The sequence below is a fragment of the Triturus cristatus genome, chromosome 6 (assembly GCF_964204655.1).
Source record: "Triturus cristatus chromosome 6, aTriCri1.1, whole genome shotgun sequence".
Lineage (NCBI taxonomy): Eukaryota > Metazoa > Chordata > Amphibia > Caudata > Salamandridae > Triturus > Triturus cristatus.
Genome location: NC_140589.1, coordinates 1,418,247,138 through 1,418,270,386, shown reverse-complemented (window position 1 = coordinate 1,418,270,386; position 23,249 = coordinate 1,418,247,138). Strand labels below are relative to the sequence as shown.

Sequence of the window (23,249 nt, the reverse complement as noted above, 5' to 3'; positions counted from 1 at the left end):
ATTCACCGCTTTTTCGGTGATCTGGAACAAACTTTCCAGGGAATATCTTTCCTTTATGGCAGTTCCCTGTTTACGGTGATTGAGGCCCTTGGGCCTTTCGAATCGCCGGGCACGGCCCACATAATGTATTCTGTCTTTGTCCCCTGCTTCGTCATCAGATGATAACTCAGCTGTTTCGTTCGGGCCTCCTTCGTGTGATGCTATTATTGCCTTCCGAATTTTGGTCAACATGTTGTCTGTTTGGCCTGATTTATCATGCTGACCGGCATCTATGCGATCACTCCAACCAATATAACAACGGTCTACGTCACCATCACCTTCGTCTTTTTCCCTGATCAGACAATTAATTAGGAAGCGAAGGATATAGTTCTTAATAATTACCTTTCTATTTTGTACGGCTTCTGCTATACACTCAGGACCTTCCCCTGTTCTTATGAATGTGTACATTTTCTTTAGATGTTTATCCATATCTGGTAATTTTTCCAAATCTGCGACTGCTCGTCTAAGCCGTAATGAAAACACGAGCATTCTGCCCTTTCCTGGATCTGGGTCATATATACATTCGGAGATGTCTACTTTTACTGTCGGCCCCCCTCCTGATGTTGCCCCGGATCCTCCCTCCCCGCCGTCCTCGAGCTCCTGGAGCTGTTCTTGCGTTGGGGGTGCAGGGAAAATTCCGTCCACGTATGATGGTGGGGGTTCCTCTAGGTAGGTGTTAATGAACGTGTCGGATACTGTTTGTTTTATTTTTCGGGGTACTTGCGGTGGCACTCTAACTGGTCTTTCTACTGGGGCCACTTTTGCTAGTTCCTCTGAAAGGACGGGATAAATACCAGCAACGGCAGTATTTCTTTCTCTGTCAGCCTGCTCTCTTTTTACCCGCTCCCCTTCCTCCTGTAATTTTTCTTCTTTGGCTTTTTCGGACTCCTGTCTACTTCTCTCTGCTTTGTGGAACTCCTTCTCTGTTCTTCTATGTGATTCCTTGCGCCATAACTCAATGGCATCCTTCTGAGCAGGTCTAGATTTTCTCTTCCATATCTCTTCCTCTACCTTCATGATGCATTCCGCATCCCACGTTCCCGTAATGGGCCATTTATACTTTGTCTCTAAATCCTTCGTGTAATCCACCCATAGTTCTAAAAACAACACGGCATCTAAACCATGCTTACAGTACATGAAATGTCCAGGTGTGTCTCTAGGCGGAATGTTAACTGGTTCCTCTAGTACACCTTTCCTGGTACCTATCTTACGCAGTTTTGAAAATAACGGCATGTTGGAAATGTAACCGAAAACAAAAATCACAATGAACAAAAAAAAAACAAAAATCACAATGAAACAAACTTACACACACTCCTGACACATTCAAACCTAACTGAACCTTACTAAGACAATAACATACATACAGTTATATCGGTGCACCTGAAAACTTGGACTCCAAATCTTGAAACATTAATTCTTGAATGCATGCTCTTGAACATACCGGTCTCACAAGTGAGACACGTCTTTACCGTGTTCATTAAATGAACCCGTCATTATTGCAACCCCCATGAGAAACTCACCGGGAAGCAGAACTTGAACTTGAACTTGAAGGCCTCGGATACTTGACGCTGCGCAGGGAATGGCGTATCTTAGGTGGATCTCTAGAAACCTCGGACACAGCTCTCTCGCAGGTGGGCTCTGGGTCGGGACGATCCGCAATCCTCACCGCCTCGTATGGATGCCTGGTCGCAGTCCGTCTCCTTCGTTGGCCTGGGTGGTTAGCCAAAATATCGAGTTTTAAATTTCGACCTACAATAATATCGTGTTTTTAATATCGTAGGTACAGAATATCGAAGTCAAGAATATCGATGGACAGAATATCGATCCCAAGGTAAGTAATATCGAAGTAAATAATATCGAAGTAATTAATATCGATGTAAGTAATATCGTAAGTAAAAATTTCGATGTCAATAATATCGATATTTATTTAGTGTAATGTCATTTAATATGTATTTTATTTGTATGTTAAAGATTATTGTAATGTATTTTAATACATTTAAAAATAAATGTTTAGAGATTTATAATTATTTTACATTTAATTTAGCGTTTTAGTATCAGAGCGGGTTGTGGGTTAATAGGGGAATAGGGTGGGAAGTAATTTAATTATAATTAATGAATTAATATGTATTGTTTAATTGGTATTTATGATTAATTAATTGGTAATTAATTAATAATTGGTAATTAATTGATTAATTAATTGTTAATTAATTATTAATTGTACAATTATTTTATTAATTGGTTAATTATATACATTATAATTAGTTTATTATTAATATTTATTTATTGTTAATTAATTAATTGTTAATTAGTAATTAATTGGTGATTTAATTTTATTAAGTGATTAATTGATAATTAAATTAATTATGTGAATTTTAATGTGTAGTGGGTTGTGGGTTTATAGGGGAATAGGGTGGGAAGTAATGTAATTATAATTAATGAATTAATATGTATTGTTTCATTGGTATTTATGATTAATTAATTTGTAATCAATTAATAATTGGTAATTAATGTGATTAATAGATTAATTAATTTTTAATTAATTATTAATTGTAAAATTACTTTATTATTTTGTTAATTATATAAATTATAATTAGTTTATTAATAATATTTCTTTATTGTTATAGTTAATTAATTAATTGTTAATTAGTAATTAATTGGTGATTTAATTTTATTAAGTGATTAATTCATAATTAAATTAATTATGTGAATTTTTATGTGTAGTGTGTTGTGTGTTAAAGGGGGAATAGTGTGGGATGTAATTAAAATTTATTTATTTAAATATTTATTTTACATAATTGGTATTTAATAATATTTTTTTTTTTAAAACATTGTTAACATGCAATTTTTTTATAAGAAATTATTAAATTGGTTATAATGTTAATAGAATCACTATGCTATCTAGTGCTTTCCCAACTGTTTTACTATCTGGAGTGGGAATAGTAATTTTTACCCCTACGCTATCCAGCGCTTTCCCTACTGTTGCACTCTCTGGAGTTGGAATAGTAATTTTTACCCCTACGCTATCCAGCGCTTTCCCTACTGTTGCACTCTTTGGAGTTGGAATAGTAATTCTTACCCCTACGCTATCCAACCTTTTCTCTACTGTTGCACTGTCTGGAGTGGGAATAGTAATTTTTACCCTTACGCTATCCAACACTTTCCCTACTATTGCACTCTCTGGAGTGGGAATAGTAATTTTTACCCCTACGCTATCCAACGTTTTCCCTACTGTTGCACTCTCTGGAGTTGGAATAGTAATTTTTACCCTTACGCTATCCAACACTTTCCCTACTATTGCATTCTCTGGAGTGGGAATAGTAAATTTGACCCTTACGCTATCCAACACTTTCCCTACTATTGCACTCTCTGGAGTTGGAATAGTAATTTTTACCCCTACGCTATCCAATGTTTTCCCTACTGTTGCACTCTTTGGAGTTGGAATAGTTATTTTTACCCCTACGCTATCCAACGTTTTCTATACTGTTGCACTCTCTGGAGTGGGAATAGTAAATGTTACCCTTACGCTATCCAACACTTTCCCTACTATTGCACTCTCTGGAGTGGGAATAGTAAATTTTACGCTTACGCTATCCAACACTTTCCCTACTATTGCACTCTCTGGAGTTGGAATAGTAATTTTTACCCCTATGCTATCCAACGTTTTCCCTACTGTTGCACTCTTTGGAGTTGGAATAGTTATTTGTACCCCTACGCTATCCAATGTTTTCCCTACTGTTGCACTGTCTGGAGTGGGAATAGTAATTTTTACCCTTACGCTATCCAACACTTTCCCTACTATTGCACTCTCTGGAGTGGGAATAGTAATTTTTACCATTACGCTATCCAACATTTTCCCTACTATTGCACTCTCTGGAGTTGGAATAGTAATTTTTACCCCTACGCTATCCAACACTTTCCCTACTGTTGCACTCTTTGGAGTTGGAATAGTAATTTTTACTCCTACGCTATCCAATGTTTTCCCTACTGTTGCACTCTCGGGAGTTGGAATAGATATTTTTACCCCTACGCTATCCAACATTTTCCTTACTGTTGTTTTTGTTGAAGTTGGACTAGTAGTTTTATTGTGTCTGATATTAAATATGTTTTGTAATATTTTAGCTATTGTAATATATAATTAATAATAAAAATTATTCAAATTAAAATTATTGATTATTATTTGCTATATGTAATTATTTAATATTTATTAATGTTATTGTTTTATGTGTATAGATGTATTGGTAATTTAAATAAATATTTAATAATTTATATGTTATAGAAATTATTATTAAAAGTAATTATTAAGTAAGTGTATATATTATATATTATATATATGTTTAATTAAAGTTTCATTTAATTATATATATTTATTATAAATTTTACATATTATACAATATATTTAATTATGTTTCTTTGATTTATAAGTATTATTTGGTTTATTTTACATATATTTTTAAACTAAAAAAAACCCGATATTTTTGAATTACGATATTTTTGACATCGATATTAAATTATCGATATTTTTGTACTTACCATGTTGTAGATAGGATGTCGATATTCTTGACCACGATATTTTTGTTGCGATATTTTTGTAGGTCGAATTTTTGTCTTTCGAAATTATGTCATACAATCGTTGGCCTGAGGGAGTTGGCGGGAAAACCCGCGTCGTGTACACTCGAAGTCCGTCACGGCTGTGGAAGGGGGCAAAACTGGACCTTCATCTCCGGCGCATGGGGAAGGAGATTTGTCCCTGTTCGGGCGCCATTAATGTCGTAAATAAATTATTACGCGTTCTGAATTTCTATATATCAATATGATCATGCATGAAGCAAGAGGCTGAGTCCGTGGTATCAGGTTCACAAGGGCTTTATTCAAATAACTCGAGTTATAGGGAGAATAGTTCCATCACCACAAGGGATCAGGACCAGGATTCTCAAAAAGGTATTCTCCAACTTTATTCACAGAGTACAGTATATATATATTTGTAATAATATACGTAAGCAAGAGTGCTTCAGGCGGAGCAAGAGAGAATGAGATAAGAGCATGTGGGTGTGTAAGTAGGCGTGAAGGTGGGCGTCCACTTGATGATAATAGGTAAGTGTCATAGGTGGGTGAATGCCTGGAGGGGGTTGCGTGATCAGCTGGAACTTTACTGGAACTTTGCCTTACTTGTGCTCAACTCGAGCATGACGTATAACTGACGCATGAAAGGGTTGCTATGCAACTGGGGAGTCTGGAGTCTGAAAATGAGGCCTTCAGTGTCAGGGCGACCAGCACATCTTGTATTATCTGATATCTACAGTCTGGAGCAGGGACTGATACGTGACATAGGTTGCCCATCACCAAGGGCCAATGTGGCATTTATTTCTTCGTTTACTGCTGAAGTCTCACACGGGGGCTATGGGCTTTTCACTGACGTGAGCTTTGTAATCACACAAAAAGAGACAGAAAGGCTACGCTTTCTCCTTTGCAGATGGGTCATGTTTATCCCTCCTTCTCCAGGCAGGAATGTGGTTTCGGTAGGAGTAAGCAGATAACCGTGCTCAATACTGTCTCGGCACCTCGGTCGGGGCCCCTTTGGCTGAGGCCCAAGTGTGCAAGACCAAGGAGACGCAGCTGCAGCTTTCAGAGCGTTCTGAGGCCTGAAACCTCTTTTCGGCTCTGGCTGGGCCATAATAATGGAAATGCGGGAAAACATGATGCAAAACGTGTAGGCCTCAGAGCAGATTTGTCGTTTCTCTCATGGGAGACTGGATTATGGCAGGCCACGTTATAGCATAAGCATCATGATAGACAGGCCATGGAGGGGAAATACATAGGTGACATGTATGTGCACATGAGTGGTGGGGAACACACGGGGACACATGGGCCTTATAATATTTTATTTTCCTCATTTCCTCATTTTCCTCATTTATGTGATCAGCATTTTAGTGCCTAGAGAAGTTCCTGTAGGATCAATCATCCTTCAATCAATTGACCTTATGACCATCACCATTTGTCCCAGAATGCCGGCCGCTGTGACTGTGGGGATCCTCTACGCCAAGATAAGACTGAAGCAGAAGTCTATCTTCAGTATGAGCCACCATTGGATCAACGTGTACGGGCAGCTGAACCTCATCTGCTTGGACAAGACTGGGACTCTGACAGACGACAGGCTGGATCTTCTGGGGATTGTTCCGTCAGGTGGAGACAGTTTTCAGAACATGTTCTGATTCCCCCTTGGGTCCTCTCTCTCTTGGGGACCATTCTTCTGGTCCATGGGGAGCTGTCACTACCAGATCTTCCTGGATGGCCAACTGCAGGGGGAGCCTCTGGACCTGAAGATGTTTAGACCCACCGGCGGGGTGATAGAGGATGGTGGGGCAGAGAGTGGTGGGGATGATGCTTTTTTCACAGTGCATGGTCATCAGGCTGGGACCCTCTGCCCAAGTAAAAGCACCAGAGAGCATCACTGTTGTGTTTTAGTACCCATTCTCCTCCCCACTTCAGAGGATGACAGTAGTAGCACAGGTTACTGGTGAGGGCGAGTGTTCCATTTAAATGAAGGGAGCTCCAGAGATGGACAGTTTTTGTAGACCTGAAACAGTCCCATCTACCTTTACAGGCTTGAGTTATGCACATTTCAAGGTTTCAGAGTAATCGGCCTGGCGTATATGGCAATGGAAGTTGGCAGTTATGATGACTTTGACAGCATGCCAAGGGAAAATGTGGAATCAAACTTATTACTCCTTGGTTTATTGATCTTGGAAAACCATCTAAAACCAGAGACCCAGCCTGTCCTGAAGGAGCTGAGGGCTGCCAACCTGCAGTTTGCAATGATCATGGGAGACAACATTCAGACAGCTACCAAGAAATGTGGCATAAGTCCTAAGTGCTGCCGGGTGATTCTTGTTGAAGCCCGTGCCCCAGAAGGATCCACCTGGGCGTTAGTTTCCTGGTAACCCATCAAATATCCTGAGCAGTCTGAAGATGAGAACACAGATGCTCTGAAAATGGCTCATGCTGGGATTTCCTTATCGGAGCAGGAAGCATCAGTAGCGGCTCCTTCAATTTAGACGTCACCAGCAAAAATGTTGTCTCAGATGTCATAAAGGAAGGAAGAGCAGCGCTTGTGACATCCTTTTGCATGTTTAAATACATGTCCCTCTTCCCAATCTTTGAATACATTGATGGACTCCTCTTGTTCTGGCATCGTAACCTCTTTGGCAACAACCAGTGTCCTCTGCATGATTGCGTAAACATGTTTGTCATCTTTCTAACAATGAGCTCCACTCCTCCGTGGCCAGAGTTGGCCCCATACAGACCCCGGCCACAGCTCCTCTCTCCACTCTTGTTCTTCTCCGTGCTTTTCAACATTCTTTGGGGTATTGCTTCCAGCACCTATGCCTTCCTCATGGTGCAGGAACTGACCTGGTACAGCCCAGATGATGTCTATAGTGCATGGTATCCAGGAAACATGACAGCTAATATCAACCAGACAGGGTGGGACCGTGAGTGCAGCAGGAAGAGAAACACAGAAACCTATGACAGCGCAAAGTTGTATCTACTAAAATCCAGCCACCTGTTGATCAACGCCTTTGTGTTCACCAAAGGGGAGCCCTTCCGCTTGCCCTTGTACCACAACTACTTCTTTGCAATAATGATGGCGCTTGAGGTCGCCATGACCGTCTTCATTTTCACAGAAATTCCTGGCCTCTAAAGAGCACTGGAGCTCGTCTGTCTACCAGTGCTGTGGTGGGTGCACATCTTGTCCTGCTGGTTGTCTGCTTTGTCGTGCTGTCTTTTGTGGAGAATATGATCCTCAACAACCGGAAGCTCTGTCAGTGGATGAAAAGGGTTTTCAGGGTGAAGCTGGGCAGTAACTACAAAAATATGTGCATTTCCTTGCAAGCCGATCCTGAGTCGCCCCCGGTGAAGAGAGTAGAGTATGCAGACCCCAGCAACAAGGACATCAACTGCAACATGGAGATCCACAGCAACCCTGCCTTTGACAACAATGAAGCAACCAAAGCCCAAGGCTGGAACCACCACCCATCAACCAAAGCCCAAGGCTGGAACCACCACCCAACTAAAGATCCACAGTGTAAGAGTGTGTGTGCTGCCTGCATTTTAACACACTCTACATGGTGGACATTTTTCTTTGCTTCGGTGACTGTTTAAGGAGTAAACAACAAATGTGATGCAGCAATGCAGACCTTTGCACAAACAGAATATAGTTTGCCCTGCTAATGCATTTTAGATAAGATTTACTATTTTCTTCTTGTACATTTCAGTGGGCTCGTAAAACCTTGAGTTTTTAAAGTAGAATTGAAAGAAAAACTGTAATATTCAATTTGAATCATAATATTCCATACTGCTTTATTATTTTTCATCTTTAATCTGAGTTAGGCAAAACCCCTCTGTCTATAGAAGTTAACATGATTTGTACTAACTCAAGGATATTTTCAACTATGTGTCATGGGTGGATCTTGGGCACAAATAATCATCTGGTATATTGAGTACTGTTTGTGTGATTTGTGCATCAACTAAGAAGGGATAATCTGGCTTCACTGAACCAGCTTCTTGTTTGTATTTCACTAGTGATTGATGACCTGAAATCTTCAAGCTGATGCTACTATTTTATGACTTTCTCATTCTGTCAGATCTGCCACTATAATCTGAAGGAAATAAAAAAAAATTCTAAACACCATGTAGTTCTGTTGTATTCTGGTATGATTTTCTAATCATCTTATCATGACATAATGGAAACGCTTTTCAACACAACAGTTAAAACACAAATTCAACATTTGCAATGTGAAACATTTCTATTTTTTCAAGGGTTGTTTATGTGACGCTAAAATTGTGCACATTTAGCTTACTTTCAACCAATCACATGTTTTAAAGAAATATATACTTATTTACATCACAAGTAAAATAGTTTGCAAAAATACATAATCCTTTGGAAACATTTTTTACCTTCTAAAAATACGGTCATACCTAAAATAGGAGATGTGGTGAAGATGCTGCAAAACATCTTAAAATATTAGTCTCAGGATTGAGCAAAAAGACCCAACCCTTTTTTTCACAAACCATTTTCCTCCTTTGAAATCCTGATTCAATTTTGTGTTTAATTAACATTTATTGCAATGTGAAAGTTTGTAAAAATTAGTTAATATATATTGACTTACTAAATGTTTAGTAAAGACTGCACAGTGTAATTTGTTATATTTAGAGATTTAACATTGTTTAAAATTTGTATATATTTTAGATTTTAGCATTTGTAAAGCACTAAAACCACCGGCAGGTACTTTGGCACTGTAAGTTATGAAATAGAAAACCGACTAAAGAATGCTAGAATTCTATACTTTTAGATTAAAGTAGTGGAAATGGCCAGGTCTACAGCAATTTCTAAAGTTATGGAGGTACAGTTTTTACCGTATTGCAAAGGCATCCTATTGTTTCTTATTTCAGAGCATCACTGCAGAGCTGCTTCTGAGGGTGATCCAACTAAACTTCAGAGTATTGAGTAAATATGCCTCTTTGATCTTAATGTCCTTCTCGGTTTGTAGAAAGAAAATTTAGCAGACAAAAGTCTAGGAGTCATGAGGATACTTGAAACATTATTCTTTGTTTCAAAGGAAGCCAGTGCAGCTTAGTAAAGGCCAGTTTTATTGTTGCAAATTTACCTATATTCAAAATATTTATGGCAGCAGCATCCTGTACTAGTTGAAAAAGAATGAATGGACATACTATATATTCAGCACATGAATTGAAAATGTATTTTTTTGCCTTCCATTTCAGCTGACCAGGCTTGCCAACCATAATCAGACCAGGACTCAGGGCAAGAAGAAGATCCTCCAGTGAAAGTTGGGCATGGCAGCACTCCACCACCATGGAGAACGATGAAACACACACAAAAAGGGAAACTTCTCCTACATGGAAACAAACTAGATCAGACACAGAAGACTTTGGGCTGACTCTATAGAACCTGTCAAGTTGTACAAGTACTCTCTTACCTTCTGGAGCACTTGATTGCTTCGCAGAGACGCTATGAGCCAACTTCCTAGAACTCTACTGTATAACCTATGAATTTTAACTTACTCTAGGCTACTAAATAGAGCCCCGGGAGGAGGGCCGGATACTGGACGCACGTTGAAGTCCTGTTGTCGACCTGCGAGGCAACAGAACATATGTATAAACAATGCGGTCCTAATTTTCCTATTTTGCTCTAAGTTAAGTCTAACCTTCTTTATTGCCTTTTAGTAACTGAACATATTCCTACCTGCGATCTGGGGAATCTTGATATTGCGTCCAGCAGTCTTGTGAAGGTGTAGGAATGTAGATTGATGAGGTGTAGTTGCGCAGAGGGTTGATGATGATTTGCTTGTATCTAAATAAACAAACACAACCTTTACATTCTAGTCCGACAGTAGAATATTTTAGATATACATTGCTTTACATTTTTTCCTTTTCTTTACTTATTGCGTGACTTACTTTTGTACGTGTACGCCAACAATTCCTTATGCCTTCATCAGACCTATATTTAACAAAGGTAAAACATACTACACAAAAACCTATGACAGTTGCTTTCTTTAACTGGGTTTTTTTTTTTAAACTAAAGTCCAAAGTATAGCCTTTGCTTATCATAAGCAGAAAGTTCCAAAAATTATTGTTCTTCTTTACGTTCGTAAAGTGACTTCAAGCTTTCTTGCGTTGGGCGCCAGAAACTAAAAGATTGTACTTAGCTCTTCATTTTCTGCATTGTCTCTGTCCTTAGATCCCTTGACTGAAGCGATGGTGCCCTCCAGTGGATGAAACCAGAAGACGCGGCTGCTTCGGAATTCAGGTGAGTTCCTCCGTAGAAATCAGGAGGCTAAGCGAAGTAAATGGCTGGGTGTGGCATTAAATACCCATGCCACACCCAGAACTCCTCAGAACATTCTCTACGTTGCTTACGTACGTAGCGCGAGACGCGTCCTTCCGATCCTGGTTAAAGACCGGGTCGGAATTAATTGCAGAGCGCTTCGCTTGCTGCGCGCTGACTCTGCATTCCAGGCTCCAGATTGAAAGCAATACTGAACATATCCTGCCTTTACAAAAACGGACTCCAAAAGCATTCAACAAATAAATACAAATATCAAATATAAATACAAATATCACTAAACATTAACAAATATTTAGTTTACATATATTGTGACTCATATACCAATAAAGCATTAAATCATACCTTACGGAGTGCTGGTTGCACGGGACAGGGGTGGGTTTCAAATGGGAATCAATCAAGGTGCTTTAAGAAAGCGTGTCCTTGATGTTTTGTATGTACTTAGGCTAAGTAGGCTACTAGGCTTCATGACAGAACCAACTGTGAGGCAGTGGATGTGGACACCACCAACCTGTAGGAGACAGATATTAGGGTTTCTCCTGGCTTTAGGAGAACCAACCAGTGGAGTACGAAAAGCCTGCACTCACCCCCTCCTTAACTCTGGAGGCCCCCATACCAGCAGGTCCTCTAGCTGCACATGATGCTGAGCCTTCATTCCATGCTCCAAGTACCTGCCCAGAACAATACCAGCAGTCAAGGAACACATTAGCTTCAGAGCCCTCTTGTGTAGGGTACTCCCCTCTCCCAGAGTAGCTTTAAATGGCTGCTCTCCAAGAGGTCCTGAGGATGATCATAGAGGTTCAATGATCACTCTCTTGGGATATCCAGAACTTAGTTAGAGAGGCTTAGCTGTTCTGAGAGTTTGTCACTGAACAGCTGTTAATGATACAAGATCTCATATAATCCTTGATAATAGGTTTAATGTCTCGTCAACCTCCTTAACCCACCCCACCTTCTGCTTTTCCATTTCCTGCTTAATTTTTCATACCTGTTTTTCCTACTTCCTATGAGTTTCCTTCATTCTGCAGGGTGCCTTGTTCTGCCATGGTGAGATATCATGGTCCTGATTATGAGTTTGGCGGTGCACCACCAAACCCGTGATGGGGCCACCTGACAGATTAGTAGTTTCCTCATTGTCTGCAGGCTTTTTTTGGCCATTCCCACGGAGGTGCAAAAACAACAGTTGATGGACAGAATGCAGAACAATGTCTTACATTCAACCCAGTACAGAGATCTGGGCCTAAATCCATCGTTTTTTTGATCACCATGCCGTTCCAGTTTGAACCCAGCCATATGCAAATCAGTCTTGACCCTGTGCCTCATGGGAACAGTCCAGCCCGAACTGCCAAGCCAGGTCCTCCCTGGACTGGAAACAAGCATCCTAGGACCGGTTTCGGGGTTTCACCCCTCTTCAGCCAGGACAGCTTAATTCCAGTGGCATGGAGAGCACGGGACCGTCTGGGCATACCCTTCCCACTAGGGGTAACAAATGCAAAAACAACAGTTGATGGACAGAATGCAGAACAATGTCATACATTCACCCCAGTACAGAGATCTGGGCCTAAATCCATCGTTTTTTTTCTCACCATGCCGTTCCAGTTTGAACCCAGCCATATGGTAACGTGGTATAATTATTTTCCTTTGCGCCGTATGCTTTTTCCTTAAATTTAAATTAGCACTTTGGTTTTAAATGAAGTGATTCTTACGCTCACTTCACCCTTAGCGAACTACGAGCCTTGGAGTGCCTTCTCGTACTTACTTGGCAAACACAGGAGCAGGCAGACATATTGGGCATGCAACGCGGGCAGCGCGCTAGTCGTTGCTCCTCGGTGCCTTCAAAAGCAGATGATAACGCGTGCGCGCAGCACTGGTAGACGGGTTCCTGAGGCGGAAGCCGGGAGCATTTTTAACCTGGTATAGTTATTTTCCTTTGCGCCTTATGCTTTTTCCTTAAATTTAAATAAGCACTTTGGTTTTAAATAAAGTGATTCTTATGCTCACTTCACCCTTAGCGAACTAGGCGCCTGGGAGTGCCTTCTCGTACTTACTTAACAAACACAGGAGCGGGCAGACATATTGGGCAGGTAACGTGGGCAGCGCGCTAGTCGTTGCTCCTCGGTGCCTTCAAAAGAGTATGATAACGCGTGCGCATGCGCCAAATGCAAGCCCATCTGCGCCCGTCCGTGCCCAGCCGAGCCCAGGGGCCGGAGATGCTGCCCTCTCCCAGGTAAATAATAACGGCCAAACCCCCATATATTACTCAGCTGAATCCTTGTGGGCTATTAGAACTTTTGAATTTACTAAGGAGCAAAATCACACTAACTGTAGTCAGAAGTTCCCCATTACGCTAGAAGGACCAGTTATGTGTAAGCACTGCCAATTCCCTATGATCACACTTGTAGAGGACCTTTTTTCAGGAAGAAAGGCCCCAGACCTAGCTACTAGAGGGTTAAAAAATATTTTGTATAATGTTAGGTCTCTTGAAAGACACCCATTTGAAATCTGGGACATGATTATCTCTCATTCCCCCGCACTATGTTTCCTTACGGAAACTTGGTTAAACCCCTCAAATCACTCCATGATAAACCTGGCGATCCCAGATACCTATAAATTCATTCATTTGGATAGGGAGGGTAAAACAGGCTGTGGCATAGCCATTGCCTTCCAGAATCACCTTATGGTGAACTGGGTGTTTACGGTAAAAAATGAATGGTTATAATTGGGAATATTTAAGGTTACTATATCTCCTACAGATTGCTGATATGGTGCCTTACTTTATCGGCCCCCAGGATCTAAAGCCAATTTTACTGACCTTCTGGTCGAATATATAGCTCTGCATGTGCTTGCGGCAAACAAGTTTCTTCTACAAGGGGATTTTAATTTTCATGGAGAAAACATCTCTAATCCGGAGGTTGACAAACTTTTTTCCTCTCTGAAATCAATAGGACTCACACAAAGAGTGGATGGCTCAACACATTGAGCTGGTCACTTATCAGATCTAGTGTTTACTAACTATGACCAACTGAGCTGCGACCTCCCTGATCCCCTGACTTGGAATGATCATTCAATGATCACTTTCATTATCCATCAGACGCGGCAAAAAAAGGGGGAACTATATAAAAGAAAATCATCAGGACAACATAGGCCATGTCGTAATCTCACCCTAGAAACTTTCAATAAGGCTTATTCCCTGGATTCAGTAAATAATCTAACCGAGGCTTTCGAAAAGCTGGAGGCTTTTAATGCGGCTTTAGAATTTGCCTTTGAAGAAACCATACCCAAAAAACAGGGTTTCGCTATTCGGTGGATCTCAACTCCTTGGTATACAGAGGAGCTTAAGATGGAAAAAGCCAAATGTAGGTGCCTCGAAAGAACTTGGCGGGCAAGTAAGGCCCATCAAAATAGACTACTGTATAGACAGTCTTTGGCTACATATCATTTAAATCTAAAAGCAGCGAGACATACCTTCATCATTAAGCAGATAGAACAAGCCAGTAATTCTTCGAAAGCCTTGTTTACCACAGTCAAAGATTTTTCATCTCATAAAGCTTGCATTCAGCCACTTATAGAGTCCCAGAACTTATGCTTCTCCTTGGCATCCTACTTTCAGGACAAGATATCTAGAATCTATGATAACTTTCCTCTGGTAGCCTCCTCAACCATGGATTCTATGTCTAAATGGGAAGATGGGGACAAGGTAACTATTAGTTCCCTGGAGCACTTTGAATTGACCACTATTGAAGAGGTCTCTAAAAGCCTCTCCAAAGCAAAATCTGGGTCACCAAATGATTTGTGCCCTTCAAAATTTATGGCCCTTTTAGCCACAAGCTGTGCTCCTGTAATCAGCGATATCTTTAATTGCTCTATAACAACGGGCACCATTCCCCTTGCATGGAAAGAGGCATCTGTCCGCCCTATACTGAAGAAGCCTACAGCTGATCCATCAATCCTTTCCAATTATCGGCCTTTTTCCCTACTACCACTCTTGGGAAAATTGTTGGAAAGTATTATAAATAGACAACTTTGTTCTTATTTGGAACAAAATGGAATCTTGGATCCAACACAATCGGGCCTTCGGCCAGGTTTCAGTACGGAAACCGCCGCACTAGCAGTGAAATATTCGCTTAGACAAACAGTAGATTCAGGGGGATCAGCGATACTGATCCTATTAGATCTCTCCGCAGCTTTTGATACCATCTCTCATGCAAAGCTGGCGGAGAGACTAGTCACCTGTGGTATCAAAGGGACTGCCTTGAAGTGGCTACAACATTTTCTGGCTGATAGAACTCAAACAGTCATATTGGGTCCCTATTCCTCGGCCAAAATGCCTTTGAAGTGGGGTGTTCCGCAGGGCTCTTGTTTGAGCCCTACCCTTTTTAATATTTATATGGCCCCTTTGGCGAGGATAGTTGAATAGTTGGGTTTCGATATCATCTCTTATGCAGATGATACACAGCTTATGTTCACTATTGGAGAAAACCCAGAGAAAGAGAAAACTCGTTTTGCATATGGCATGAAGATGATATATGACTGGATGACGGGAAATTGCCTACAACTGAATCCAGAAAAAACAGACATCATGTTGTTGGGAAAAGCAACTGACTTTTGGTCAGAGGACTGGTGGCCCGTCCAACTGGGCTCTGCTCCCATTCCCAAACTCTCAGTAAAAAACCTGGGTATAAAAATAGATTGATTGCTGTCCATGAAGGACTATATTGAGGCCACGACAACCCCATGCTAATATAGCCTCTGGCTTCTGCGGAAAATACTTCCATATATGCCTACCTGTCATCGTAGGACATTAGTGCAGGCTATGGTAACTAGCCGTTTGGATTACGGCAATGCACTGCTGGCAGAAGTAGGGGAGATCCACCTAGACAAGCTGCAGGTGGTTCAGAATGCAGCAGCGAGAATGATTTTCAATCTACCGGCAGGCTCCCCCTCGCTCCCACTGCTCAGAGAACTACACTGGCTATCTGTGAAAAAGAGATCCCTTTTCAAGATATGTTGCCTCACTTATAACGCTCTGAACAACAGAGGCCCACTCTATCTACAAAGAAAACTTTTCAAATAATGCCCATCCAGGAGTCTTAGATCTAGCCTGCGGGGCCTTCTTCAGGTTCCTCGATTTCGTCTTACTCGGACGGGTGGCAGAGCTTTTTCATATCTTGCCCCAAAAATATTGGAACCAGCTTCCCCAGACCTTGCGATCAATGCCCAAGTATGAAATTTTCAGGAAACAGCTGAAAGCTTTTCTGTTCTGAACTCCTACTCCAGTCTGCTCCATTGCTTCCCGTACAGGATTCAAGTACGCTAGTCAGCGCCGAGATGCCCTAGGGTGAGTTGAGCGCTATACAAACTGATTAACATAACATAACAACATATGCAAATCAGTCTTGACCCTGTGCCTCATGGGAACAGTCCAGCCCGAACTGCCAAGCCAGGTCCTCCCTGGACTGGAAACAAGCATCCTAGGACCGGTTTCAGGGTTTCGCCCCTCTTCAGCCAGGACAGCTTGATTCCAGTGGCATGGAGAGCACGGGACCCATGTCTGGGCATACCCTTCCCACTCGGGGTGACAAATGCAAAAACAACAGTTGATGGACAGAATGAAGAACAATGTCATACATTCACCCCAGTACAGAGACCTGGGCCTAAATCCATTTTTTTTTGCTCACCATGCCGTTCCAGTTTGAACCCAGCGATATGCAAATCAGTCTTGACCCTGTGCCTCATGGGAACAGTCCAGCCCGAACTGTCAAGCCAGGTCCTCCCTGGACTGGAAACAAGCATCCTAGGACCGGTTTCAGGGTTTCACCCCTCTTCAGCCAGGATAGCTTGATTCCAGTGGCATGGAGAGCATGGGACCCACGTCTAAGCATACCCTTCCCACTCGGGGTGACAAATGCAAAAACAACAGTTGATGGACAGAATGCAGAACAATGTCATACATTCACCCCAGTACAGAGATCTGGGCCTAAGTCCATCGTTTTTTTGCTCACCATGCCGTTCCAGTTTGAACCCAGCCATATGCAAGTCATTCTTGACCCTGTGCCTCATGGGTGCAGTCCAGCCAGAACTGCCAAGCCAGGTCTTCCCTGGACTGGAAACAAGCATCCCAGGACCGGTTTCGGGGTTTCACCCCTCTTCAGCCAGGATAGCTTGATTCCAGTGGCATGGAGAGCACGGGACCCACATCTGGGCATACCCTTCCCACTCGGGGTGACAAATGCAAAAACAACAGTTGATGGACAGAATGCAGAACAATGTCATACATTCACCCCAATACAGAGATCTGGGCCTAAATCCATCGTTTTTTGCTCACCATGCTGTTCCAGTTTGAACCCAGCCATATGCAAATCAGTCTTGACCCTGTGCCTCATGGGAACAGTCCAGCACAAAACTGCCAAGCCAGGTCCTCCCTGGACTGGAAACAAGCATCCTAGGACCGGTTTCGGGATTTCACCCCTCTTCAGCCGGGATAGCTTGATTCCAGTGGCACGGAGAGCACGGGACCCACCTCTGGGCATACCCTTCCCACTCGGGGTGACAAATGCAAAAACAGCAGTTGTTTGACAGAATGCAGAACAATGTCATACATTCACCCCAGTACAGAGATCTGGGCCTAAATCCATCGTTTTTTTGCTCACCATGCCGTTCCAGTTTGAACCCAGCCATATGCAAATCAGCCTTGACCCTGTGTCTCATGGGAACATTCCAGCCCGAACTGCCAAAACAGGTCCTCCCTGGACTGGAAACAAGAATCCTAGGACCGGTTTCAGGGTATCACCCCTCTTCAGCCAGGACAGCTTGATTCCAGTGGCATGGAGAGCACGGGACCCATGTCTGGGCATACCCTTCCCACTCGGGGTGACAAATGCAAAAACAACAGTTGATGGACAGAATGAAGAACAATGTCATACATTCACCCCAGTACAGAGACCTGGGCCTAAATCCATTGTTTTTTTGCTCACCATGCCGTTCCAGTTTGAACCCAGCCATATGCAAATCAGTCTTGACCCTGTGCCTCATGGGAACAGTCCAGCCAGAACTGCCAAGCCAGGTCTTCCCTGGACTGGAAACAAGCATCCCAGGACCGGTTTCGGGGTTTCACCCCTCTTCAGCCAGGATAGCTTGATTCCAGTGGCATGGAGAGCACGGGACCCACATCTGGGCATACCCTTCCCACTCGGGGTGACAAATGCAAAAACAACAGTTGATGGACAGAATGCAGAACAATGTCATACATTCACCCCAATACAGAGATCTGGGCCTAAATCCAACGTTTTTTGCTCACCATGCCGTTCCAGTTTGAACCCAGCCATATGCAAATCAGTCTTGACCCTGTGCCTCATGGGAACAGTCCAGCACAAAACTGCCAAGCCAGGTCCTCCCTGGACTGGAAACAAGCATCCTAGGACCGGTTTCGGGATTTCACCCCTCTTCAGCCGGGATAGCTTGATTCCAGTGGCACGGAGAGCACGGGACCCACCTCTGGGCATACCCTTCCCACTCGGGGTGACAAATGCAAAAACAGCAGTTGTTTGACAGAATGCAGAACAATGTCATACATTCACCCCAGTACAGAGATCTGGGCCTAAATCCATCGTTTTTTTGCTCACCATGCCGTTCCAGTTTGAACCCAGCCATATGCAAATCAGCCTTGACCCTGTGTCTCATAGGAACAGTCCAGCCCGAACTGCCAAACCAGGTCCTCCCTGGACTGGAAACAAGAATCCTAGGACTGGTTTCAGGGTATCACCCCTCTTCAGCCAGGATAGCTTGATTCTAGTGGCATGGAGGAGCCTCTAAAAATGGGCACTGTAATGGGAATGCGAAAAACAGTTCCTGCACGGCATAGACTGAAACGTCCAATGACGTGCAGGAACTGGGGTGCATGTACACAAGGGCGCAGATGCAAACGAGGGCCCTGTAGGGTCCCCTTTGTTTCCTCTCCACCAGGGTTTTCATGGAGGAGGAACTACCCTGATTACCATAGAGGAGAGGATCTTGGCGGGACTGCAGCAGTCCCACCAAGCATATTGATGCCTCCTGACCGACACTATGCCGGCAGAGAACGTAAGTTCCCTGGCGGCTTTGGTTGGGCAATGGCGGTCCAACCACCCTATTCGTAATAGGGTTGTCAGGAGATCCCTGCGCCCCCACATGTCCGGCGGTCCTTGGACCGCCAGACTCATAATTGAGCCATTTATGTCTGCAAATGTAGGTGGTGAAGATTGCAACAGAGGATGGCCAATAATGTCTACCTACAAACCATGAACTTGGCTCTAACACCACATCTTGCTTGGGGGGATGACTTTATAATTGTTTTGGAAGGTAAAGTTAGTTTTTGAACTTTAACTTTAGTTTTTTTATTTAGAATTATTACATGGACTGATTTTTTGGTTATCTTTATGGAAATTTTGGTTTAAACCAGCCCCTTGTATTGAGTCTTGCTCCCTTGACATTTCCTGGTGTGCTTTTATTATCTGCCCACCCTCCCTCCAAGATTGTATTCCCCTTCTTAAACAAGAAATCATTGGGCCCGATTCACAGAACTAACTTAAGACAAAATCCTAAACTTACTACCATTTTGGTATTCACAGAAGGCACTTACTCATTTTGGTATTCACAGAAGGCACTTACTCATTTCGGTATTCACAGAAGTTAGGAGTCCTAACTTTAGGACTCCTAAATGCCTTCTGTGAATACCGAAAGTCTTAAAATTAGGATTTTTCTCAGTTTAGTAGTAGAATAGTTAGGACTCCTAACTTTAGGACTATTAAATGCCTTCTGTGAATACCGAAAGTCTTAAAATTAGGATTTTTCTCAATTTAGTAGTCCTAAGTCTAAACTTAGACTTAGATATACTTAAATCTTGAGAGACCCGTACCTACACTCTTTTATAGATCTTCCCATGAAATAAGTGTATCCTTGCTGATCAGGCCTCCCCATACTTTTAACCCAGCTTCTATTAATGGTGTCGCCAACCTATCCTGGAGGCATTCCGACGAGCCCGGTGAATCCCAAAGTGGCGCTAAGTTTGAGAAGTAATTAAGACCCACCAGAGTTTTTAATCTGGTCCATGTTTTAACTATTGTCTGGAGGACCTTAAGTTTAACCTTTTTTAAAAAAATGTGGTCTCCAAATTTAAACATAAAGCCTTCTTCCGATAAACCAGCTCCTCTTAACATGGCCCGAAACATATCTCCCCCCCCTGTACTAACAGGCATTTTTAATAGCATTTGGGAGTGTGAAAGCTGAAAAGCCCAGGCATAGTACTGTAGGTCAGGTAGTGCAAGGCTCCTTTCTCTCCCCGTCTCCTTAGTTTTTTCCAGGCTATCCTGGTCGATCTATATTTCCAGATGAAGGAGTTCACTTCCTGCTGAAATTTGTCTATCAAACATTTGTCAAAATGCAGGGGGATTGTATTGAAAAGAAATGTGATCTTAGGTAGAATTGTCATTTTGACCAGATATACCCTCCCCAAGATCGATAGGGGGAGATGGGCCCATGACTTCATCTGTTTCTGACATTCCCTAAGGACTCGCGCTAGATTTGTTTCTGCAATTTTATCTACATCTCACACAATTCTAACCCCCAAGAGCCGCATGCTGGGATTAACGTGGATTTGGGTTTCTCTAATATTCCAGGTCATGATCTCCATCTTCCCAGCATTTACTTCGTACCCAGAACCCTGGCCGAATTCCTCCATCAGTTTTATAACTGCCGGAAAGGCTGTGTCCAAGTCTGTCAAAAGTATCAGAATGTCATCCGCATACAAGGCCACCCACCTCTCCCAGTCCCCATATTTAAAGGAGATGATGTTGGAATTATCTCTGAGTCTCTGTGCAAAGGGCTCTATAAATATATCAAAGAGCAGGGGAGAGAGGGGGCAGCCCTGCCGAGTTCCCATAGTTATCTTAAATGCCTCAGTCAGAGTGTCATTAACCAGCAGCCTGGCTGGCGGTGTTTGGTATAACAACTGAATAGTGCGGCAAAACTTGTCTCCCAAGTTAAATCTTGCCATGACTTCCGACAGGTAGCCCCAGTTCACCCTGTGGAAAGCCTTGGGGGCATCCAGAGTTAAAGCTGCCAAAGGGAGTGAATAAGTGCAAGCAATATCAATTGCACCGACCAGATCGTATGTAACGTTCGCTAGTTGTCACCCTTTCACAAACCCTTTTTGATCTGGGTGAAGGATTTTATAATCTGTGTTTAAGAGCGATATTGGTCGATATGATCCGCAGCTAGCTGGATTTTTGCCAGGTTTCAAAATCAGGACTACAGTAGCGTCATCCCAAGAACGAGGGGGACTAATTCCCTCCAATAATATCTTGTTATACAGTTGAGTTAATACTGGGATTATGGCCTCCCCCAGAGATCGATCTAATTCAGCTGGTAGCCCAACAGGCCCGGCAGCTTGCCATCTTTCACACCCCACCATGACGTTCCTCACCTCCTCTTCTGTAATGGCACACTGCAAATCTGTCTGTTGCTTGGAACTAATAGATGGTAATACAGTCCCATCCAACCAAAGTTTTACTTTTGCTCTGTCTTCTATGCATGTCTCTTTATATATGTCTTGGAAGTTTTCCAAGAACGCCACACCAATATCTTTATCTGAGAATAAGGAGGGAGCGTCATCATCCACTCTTATTTCTTTTATATGGTTTCGGAGCTGGTCTGCTTTAATTTACCAGGCTAGTAACTTCCCTGCCCCTTCACCGTACTCAAAATGGGCGATCTTGCTTACTTCCCATCTACGCATAAGCCTCCTTTGAAGAATGCTCTCCAGCTCTTCCTTTAATTGATTAAACTTATCCAGATCTTCCTTCAGGCCAATACAGGTCTGGCTATTCATTTTTAATTCGACTGCCTTCATTTCAGCCTCCAGAGCTGAAGTCACTTCCCTGTACTTTTTTCCCCTGTAGCTTGATCTGTTGGTAATAATACCCCTCAGGAAAGCTTTAAGAGTATCCTAGACTATAGTTATGTTGTCTTTACCTAAGTTGTTCTCTAAGAATTGTTTTGTTTCATTGAAAAGGAAAGCTGTCTCTTCTTCTTCTAGCAGTAATGATCGATCAAGTGACCATGTTCTGATATGCTTTGACTGTATACAATCAATGGCTAATAAAATAACTGAGTGGTCCGAAAGATGTGATGGTAGGTATTTTATATCTTTGACTCTATCTCTTAGATTATAGCTGAGCAGGATATAGTCAATTCTCAACTTATGTTTGTATTTAAAATTCCTGAACGATACTCCAAGTTGCTCGCCTGACCTTTCCCTCCATATGTCACAGAGTCCGAATTGAGCCATCATTGTCAAGAGAGACGTCCTGGATCTTGAGGGGACTACTGCTCTGCTATTTGGGGACTTATCCACTTTAGGGTCAAGGACGATGTTAAAATCTCCTGCCCATATCACAGGCTCTGGTAAATCCAAGGGATGTGAACGGATAGAGTTAAGACAAGAGGGATCATCCTGGTTAGGGCCATAATATCCAACTAAAGTGAAAAGGATGCCCATTAAGGTGATCTTCAATATCAGCCATCTATGGCTTAAATCTTCCCTATGTTTTAAGATCTGAGCTTTAGCTTGCTTTTTTAAAAGAATCAGCACTCCTCTAATATTAGCCGTCTGGTTAGTGCATATGAAACTGTCCACCCATTTCTGAGTTTTTAGCATTCCTTTTGTCTCTGCCTTGAGAAGATGAGTCTCCTGAATGACAATGACCTGCGCCGGGGAATCTCTCAGATATTGCAGGATTCAAGCTCTTCATGCCCTCACGTGCAGGCCATTGACATTCCAGGACAATATCTGGAGTATTGTCATGTTATTTTAGAATTAGCATATCCAGCCCTAACTGAACAGGAACAGAGGCAGCTTCCAGCTTCCAGCTCCCAGCTCTTTATGTTCTGTTAAGAATTCTAAATCTGACAGAATTAAGACAAATTAGGTTATTTTATTTTTTATCCTCCTGTGCACCCCTTCCCCCCGCCCATCTCTTACCTTCCTTGGAGAACCCTTCCCCCATTACTCTGGACCGGTGTTGTCCAGATGTTGCATCCGTGAACTACCCCCCCCTATTTCCGTTGTGACTATGTGTTACCCAACCCATAGAGAGGAGTTCTTTTCCCTTTTTTTCTTCTTTTTCTCTTTCCCTTTTTTTCCCCTTTTTCCCATTTAAACTGTACCTGGTCTATACCTTTACTAAACACCAAAATGAGGAAAACTCGAGAAATACTATAAACAACATTCTTTTCATCTTTTCTTCTTCCCTGACCCAATCTTGCCCAACCATTAACACATCAGGGAATAGGAAGTAGGGATAGACATAAAAGAGAA

At 42.4% G+C, this 23,249-nt stretch overlaps 1 pseudogene; it reads left to right on the top strand.

Annotated features, from left to right (window-relative positions):
- The window catches only part of LOC146821483 (putative cation-transporting ATPase 13A4), a 35,011-nt pseudogene extending 12,185 nt beyond the window's left edge, over positions 1-22,826 (top strand).
- The last annotated feature ends 423 nt before the right edge of the window (positions 22,827-23,249 follow it).